We start from the raw sequence: 7,339 nt of genomic DNA, 5'->3' as shown, positions 1-7,339 counted from the left end.
ATATCTTTGCAATTATGAAAATGTTATAATTTTACCTTCACAGTTGTATGAGAGTTTGAATGGTAGCAATATCTTGATTCTATTTTTTTTTTCAGAATTAATAATCTCTTGTATTGTCTTCTAATTTCCAGTGTGGTAGGTGAAAAGGCTGATTTCAATAATTCCTTTTGTGATATAGGTATATATTAGTCTATTTATTCATCTGTCTGTCTGTCTCTCTTTGCTTTTAAAATCTCCTCTTTAGGGGCGCCTGGGTGGCTCAGTTGGTTAGGCGTCCGACTTCCACTCGGGTCACGATCTCACAGTCCATGAAAATCTCCTCTTTACCTGTGATAACCGGGCAATTCAGTGGGATGTCTACATGTGAGTCTTCTTTCATGTTTATCAACACTTGATGAGACAATTTAAAATAACGACTTACCTATTTGTTCAACTATTGCAAATAATTTTCATTCTTTACTTTTCCTGATCTTTTTTGCTGGAACTTCTTTTGTCCACATATTAGATCTCCTGGATTGATTGATTTTTCCTTTTATTTTTACTTCTTTCTGCAGGACATTCCTATGTCAGACCGACTCAGAGCTAGTGACACAAAAATACGGTTAATTGAGATGAGTCTGTATCTAGTGGAAACAGTTATTGGAACAAAATTATATTTCTGATTACAACAGTAACAATTTTTCTGGTGGCTGTGGCAATATAATTTGTGACACTATCAAGTTCCCAGAGCAAATGCGCTAATAAAACAAGCTATTATATCTACTGGTTTCCTCCAAGGACTAGTTACACAACCAGATTCTGTACTTTGTTGCTGCGGAGCTCACTGTCTGATTCAACAGCCTATCTGATAGTTCTGTCAGCCAACCAACATCCTCTTCAATACATTTACTTTTCTGACAAAATCAGTGAGAAATCGTTTCTATTGTTTACAAACATGAATCCTGACCTATTCAGATACTGACACCTAGCTTAGTCCTAATAGGACATAGCATAGGTTTCTGCAGGTGCTTCGGTGAAAATTAGTGTAAGTATCCATGACGCAGTTGCTGAGTAGACCTTCAACGAATTTCCTTTCAGCAGTTTTTTCATTCTTAACTTTGTATGGAACACCAGGCTTAATGCCTCTGGGGTTCCACTGATAATATCAGCCCCACTGATATTGGAGGTCACTGATGGATGTGAGCAGTAGCTTTTTTCTTCTTGCTGTTTGCTCAATTGATGCATATATACCAGTTTCTAATATACAGAAATATGTGTACTCTCTTGTGCAAGTAACCTCTATGTTTCTCTGAAATTATAGGCATTCTTTTATTTCTAAATATTATTGCAGTGATGTTTCAGATGGGTTAGGCAGTGTTCACTCTACCATCAAGAACCAGATGTCAAGCCAGTTATGTTGGAAATAACCCACAATTCAATATTTTTTTTAAATCTCATCATGTTTAGTGCTTATGTTAGACTTCTTCTCTTGCTAAACATCACAATATATCATATGCAAAATTCAATCACCTATAATGTTGTTTTTAAATGTTTGAAGTAATCACAATTTATTCTGTAAATCTTTTGTTATTAAATAAATATATTTTTACTGCTTTAATAGATAATTTGCTGCTGAGCAAAGAATTTTATGAATACATTCCCTTTCTAAGGATACAAGGTTCTTCTCATTTCCTTGGTTGCCACCAATGCCACAAACTCTAGCTAACCCATGTTCACAAACAAGATAGGAAGACTAAGGAACCAATTTCATAGAAGATCCAGGAGGCTAAAAGGTTATTTATTCGAGAACAAAGCCAAGGTTAGACCACATGGATAGTCTCAATAGAGAGAATAGCTTTGGTTCTGCCACTGGTAAAGGAATGCCCCCATGGACAGCACCCTCAACTGGTTTACTTAACCACTGCAGACCGTCTTTTCTCATTCCTGATCATAAGTGGAAGGCATTCAGCCCTTCAACAGGCTGATGTTAGCTATTGGTGTCTCATCGATTTCCTTCATTAAACTGAAGTGATTATCTTCTATTCCTATTTTATAAAGACTTGCTTGGAATTGTTGGTGTAGTTTTTCAAATGCTTTTTCTTACTTTAATGAGTATAATACATGGATTCAAATGTTCAGTATTAACATGGTGAATGGCATTGATTTATTTTAATATTAAATGCACAGATATATTTTTGGTATAAACCTCACTTGATTACGATGTATTATCCTTTCTATGTGGTGCTAGATTCAATTTTCTACAATTTTTTCATAGAATCTATGCATTTATAAAAGTGTGTAGTTTTCTCTACTTGGAGTATTTTTTCTGAAATTGTTATCAAGGCAAATCTTACCTCAGAGAATCTCTTGGTAAGTATTCTTTCTGATTCAATTTTTCTGGAAGAAAAATAGTGTAGAATTCCTTCCATAATTTTTCAAAGAATTCATCAGCAAAGCATTCAGAGCCTTCAGTTTATTTCATGGGAATGTTTTTGTTGTATATTTTCATGATTTGAAATTTATGGTTATTCAGATTACATATTTATTCTTAAATAAACTGGTAATTTTTGTCTTCTAAGGATCTTCTTTCCTATTTCATCTAAGTATTCGATTTATAGACATAATGTTGCTCATAGTGTTTCTTAATTTTCCTTTTACTGTCTCTAGCATCTGCAGTGATGTCACATTTTTTATTTTGCTACTTATATTTTGAATCTTCTTTTTTATCAGTACATATAAAAGCTTATTGTTCATATCAAAAATAATCTTTTTTTATTTTCACTATCACTTTTTATTAAACTTTTTTAAAATTTTATCCTTGGTATTATTTTCATGCTCAATTAAATTTCAGCTTGTCTTTCTTTTTTAGTTTTTTAAGGTGGATTCTGAGGTTATTGATTTAAGACATTTCTTCTTTTCCAACATATATTTAATACTGTGTCTTCCCAAATACTGCATAAGGGATACCCAGAGATATCTCTATAATTTGATATGCTGTTGAGAATTCAAACTGCTGGCTAAATTCCTAATGTCATTTATACATGGAATCTAAAAAAGTTGAGTCCCTGTAGCCAAAGAGGAGAACAGTGGTTTCAAGGGCCTGAGGGTCAGGGAAATGGGGACATATTGGTCAAAGTGTACGGATTTTCTGTTATGATATGAACAACATCTAGGAATCTAATGCACAGCATGGTGAATATATTTAATAATAGTGTATTGTGTACTTGAAACTTGCTAAGAGTGTAGATCTTCCATTTCCTCACTACAAACATAAAAATTATAGCTAAGTGAGGAGATGGAGATGTTAATTAACTTGATTTTGGTGATCGTTTCGTAATGTATATGTATCACATTGCATACCTTAAAAAATTGTCTCATATACCTAAATGTATACAGTTTTTATTTACCAATCATACCACAATAAAGCCGAAAACAAAAACAAAAACAAAAACTGTGTATGATATTTCAGGCCCAACCATAGGCGATTACAAAGGCTGTACCTGGCAGGCCTCACAGAGGAAAGCTGCCCTCCCTACACTAGATTTGATGTACAGCCAGTGTATTACAGTCTCAGAAGGGAATTGCAGTCAAAGTTGAAGTTCCTTCCCCTGACCAAACATGCCATATCCCTACCCAGGCAGGCACCTTCACTTTGGTCCTTTTTTTTTTTTTTAAATTTTTTTTTAACATTCATTTATTTTTGAGAGACAGAGAGAGGCAGAGTATGAGCAGGGAAAGGGCAGAGAGAGAGGGAGACACAGAATTCGAAGCAGGCTGCAGGCTCCGAGCTGTCAGCACAGAGCCCCACGCGGGGCCTGAACTCACAAACCGTGAGCCGAAGTCAGACGCTCAACCAACTGAGCCACCCAGGCGCCCCTACTCTTGGTCCTTTTATCTGAGGCATTGGGTTGAAGTCTCCTTTAGTTACCTCCCAAGGTATCCTTATGAGGAAATCTTGACACTTTTACCCACTATAATCCATTCCTAACCATTCCCCTATCCTTGCCTAACCCCTGAATACATAAAACTGGTAGAGCCTTTGTTCAGGGCTCCCTCAATCATAAGATGACCCACTCCCCACATCTACTTTGATTACTTGACCCTAACAAGTGCACCATTCCATGGTGAAAAATAGATCAGGGAGACTCAGTGCTTCCTCTGGCTTTAGACTCTGCTTATAACATCACAGTGATTAAGGGTTAATTCTTTCATCTATACTTGTGGCTTTAATCTGCTACTCTAACACACCTAGAAGCTCAGTTCTCTCTCCCAGCTCAGCTGAGCACCTGACAGTCATGTTTTTATTTCTATTTAGTTCAAAATACTTTCTAACTTGCTTTGTGATTTGTTCTTTGACCCATGAGTTATTCAGAATTGTACGACATAGTTTTCAAATTTTGGGAAATCACCTAGTTATGTGTCTTTTATTGACTTCTAATTTAAATGCATGTGGCCTGAGAAGATATTTTGTATCAACTGAGTTATTTGAAATGTACTGAGGCTTGTTTTATGGCTCAGTGTATTGTCTATTTTAGTAAATGCCTCAAGTGCTCTTTAGAAGAATGTCTATCCTTCTGTTGCTGGGTGGGCTTGTCCATAAATGCCGTGTAAGTTAAGTTGGTTGGATACCGCCGTTCAAGTCTACTGTAGCTTTACTGATGCTATGTTACTTATTCTGTCATTTATTGAGAGAGGGCTATGGGAATATCCAGCTAAAATTATAGAATTTTCTATTTATCCTTGCAGTCCCTATCAGTTTTTCCTGATAGATTCTATTTCTATTTATGTTGCCAACCCCAGAACACCTTTTTGTTAGTTTTGCTTAAGCAGTTATCTTTTATAGAGGTATACATAATAATAAAGTCTTCCTCACTTCCTCATTAGGTTATTGTTTCCAATGCTCTTCGTTCCTTTGTGTGGATCCATGGTTCCATCTGTTCTCATTTTACTTCTTCCTGAAGGACATCCTTAAATATTTTTCAGGTGCGGATTTGTAGGAAATGATTTCTCTCCGATATTCTATATGTTAAAATGTCTTTCAGTTTTGTTTTTGAAGATATTTTCCCTGGGCATTGTAGATTGAATATTATTCTCCCATAGTACATCAAAGCTGTGGCTGCACTACCTTATTGATCTCATACTTCCCGGGGGGGGTGGGGGGTGGGATGGGGGTGGAAGAGAGGAATCTGTCATCCTTATTTTTGCTCTTCTATACGTAATATGTGTTCTCTATAACTGAGTTTAATATTGTTCTCTTTATCCCCCTTTAAGCAATTTGATTTTGATGTGTCTTTTTTTTTTTTCTAAATTCTTTTAATGTTTATTCATTTTTGAGAGACAGAGAGAGACAGAGCATGAGTGAGGAAGGGGCAGAGAGAGGGAGACACATAATCTGAAACAGGCTCCAGGCTCTGAGCTGTCAGCACAGAACCCAACGCGGGGCTCGAACTCACAAACCGCGAGATCCTGACTTGAGCCGAAGTCGGGAGCTCAACTGATTGAGCCACCCAGGCACCCCTGATTTTGATGTGTCTTGATGTTGTCTTCATGTTTGTTGTGTTTGGGATGTGTTGATCTGTGGATTGATAAGACTACAGTTTTCATTCAACTTGGAAATTATTTTGTCAGTTTTTCTCCTCTCTCCTTGAGGATCTCTGCTTGATGTTTTTCCACATCTCACTGATTTTTTTGGTCATTTTTAAATTTTTCTTTTTTTTTATTTCCCATTTTAAAAATTCTCCTTTTTACCAGTGTTTGTCTTTTGGTATTTTTATTATTATATTTTCAACTTTACTAATACATTCCTCTAATTTGCTATTAATTCTATCTAACATAATGTTCATTTCAGACCTTCCAGTTCTTATCACTGGAAATTTTAATCTTTGTTTTATATCAGCACTGTTCCTACTTAATTTTTGGATATATGGAATTTAATTATAATAACTCTATGTCTTTTATTGCCAATTCTATCATCTAGATTAATGCTAAGGTAGTTTCGGTTCATAGATTTTTCTCCTTATAAAAGGCCATATTTCCTTGCTTTGTTGAAATCCTATAAAGCTTCATTGACATAATCAACATTGTGAATTTTACCTAGTTGGGTAATGGATATTTCTGCACTCTTATAAAATTCTTCAACCTTTTTCTTTTTTTTTTACTTTATTTTATTCTTTTTTTCTTTTTTTTTATTTTTTTTTTTTTACCATTTATTTATTTTTGAGACAGAGAGAGACAGAGCATGAACGGGTGAGGGACAGAGAGAGAGGGAGACACAGAATCGGAAGCAGGCTCCAGGCTCTGAGTCATCAGCTCAGAGCCCCACGCGGGGCTCGAACTCACGGACCACGAGATCGTGACCTGAGCTGAAGTCGGTTGCTTAACCAACTGAGCCACCCAGGCGCCCCTTTTTTTCTTTTTTTTTAATTTAAATTTTGGTTGATATACAGTGCAATATTGGTTTCAGTAGTAGAATTCAGTAATTTAAAACTTACACCTAAGGCTCAGTGCTCATCACAACAAGTACCCTCTTTAGAAACCATCACCCATCTAATCCATCTCCCACTCACCTCCCTCTGTCAACTCATAGTTTGTTCTCTTATCATTAAGAGTCTATTGTGGTTTGTTTCCCTCTCTTCTCTTTTTCTGTCATATCCTTTATGTTCATTTGCTTGTTTCTTAAATTCCACATATGAATGAAATCATATAGTATTTTTCTTTCTCTGATTAATATATTTTTCTTAGCATAATATATTGTAGCTCATCCATGTTATTGCAAATGGCAAGGTTTCATTCTTTTTGATGACTGTCATTCCATTTTATATATATATATATATATATAATATCTTCTTTATTAATTCATATATATATAATATCTTCTTTATATATATTATATATATAATATATATCCAGCTAAAATTATAGAATATATATATATATATAATATCTTCCTTATTCATTCATCATAGATGAATTATAGAATTATAGAATATATATATATATATATATATATAATATCTTCCTTATTCATTCATCATCAATGGCTAAGTATCATTCCATTGTGTGTATGTATGTATCTTTTTTATCCATTCATCAGTCGATGGACATTTGGGCTCTCTCCATAGCTTAGCTATTGTTGATAATGCTGCTATAAATATTGGGGTGTACATACCCATTAGAATCTGGAATTTTGTATCTTTTGGGTAAATAATAGTGCAATTTCTGGATCATATGATAGTTCTATTTTCAGTTTCTTGAAGAACCTCCATACTGTTCTCCAGAGTGGCTACACCAGTATGCTTTTCCACCAACAGTGCAAGTGGCTTCCCCTTTCTCCACATCCTTGCCAACAACTATTGTTCTT

Source organism: Prionailurus bengalensis, chromosome D4 (genome assembly GCF_016509475.1).
Source record: "Prionailurus bengalensis isolate Pbe53 chromosome D4, Fcat_Pben_1.1_paternal_pri, whole genome shotgun sequence".
NCBI classification, from domain to species: domain Eukaryota; kingdom Metazoa; phylum Chordata; class Mammalia; order Carnivora; family Felidae; genus Prionailurus; species Prionailurus bengalensis.
The sequence above is the reverse complement of the archived record's forward strand: the minus strand, read 5'-3'. Positions refer to the sequence as shown.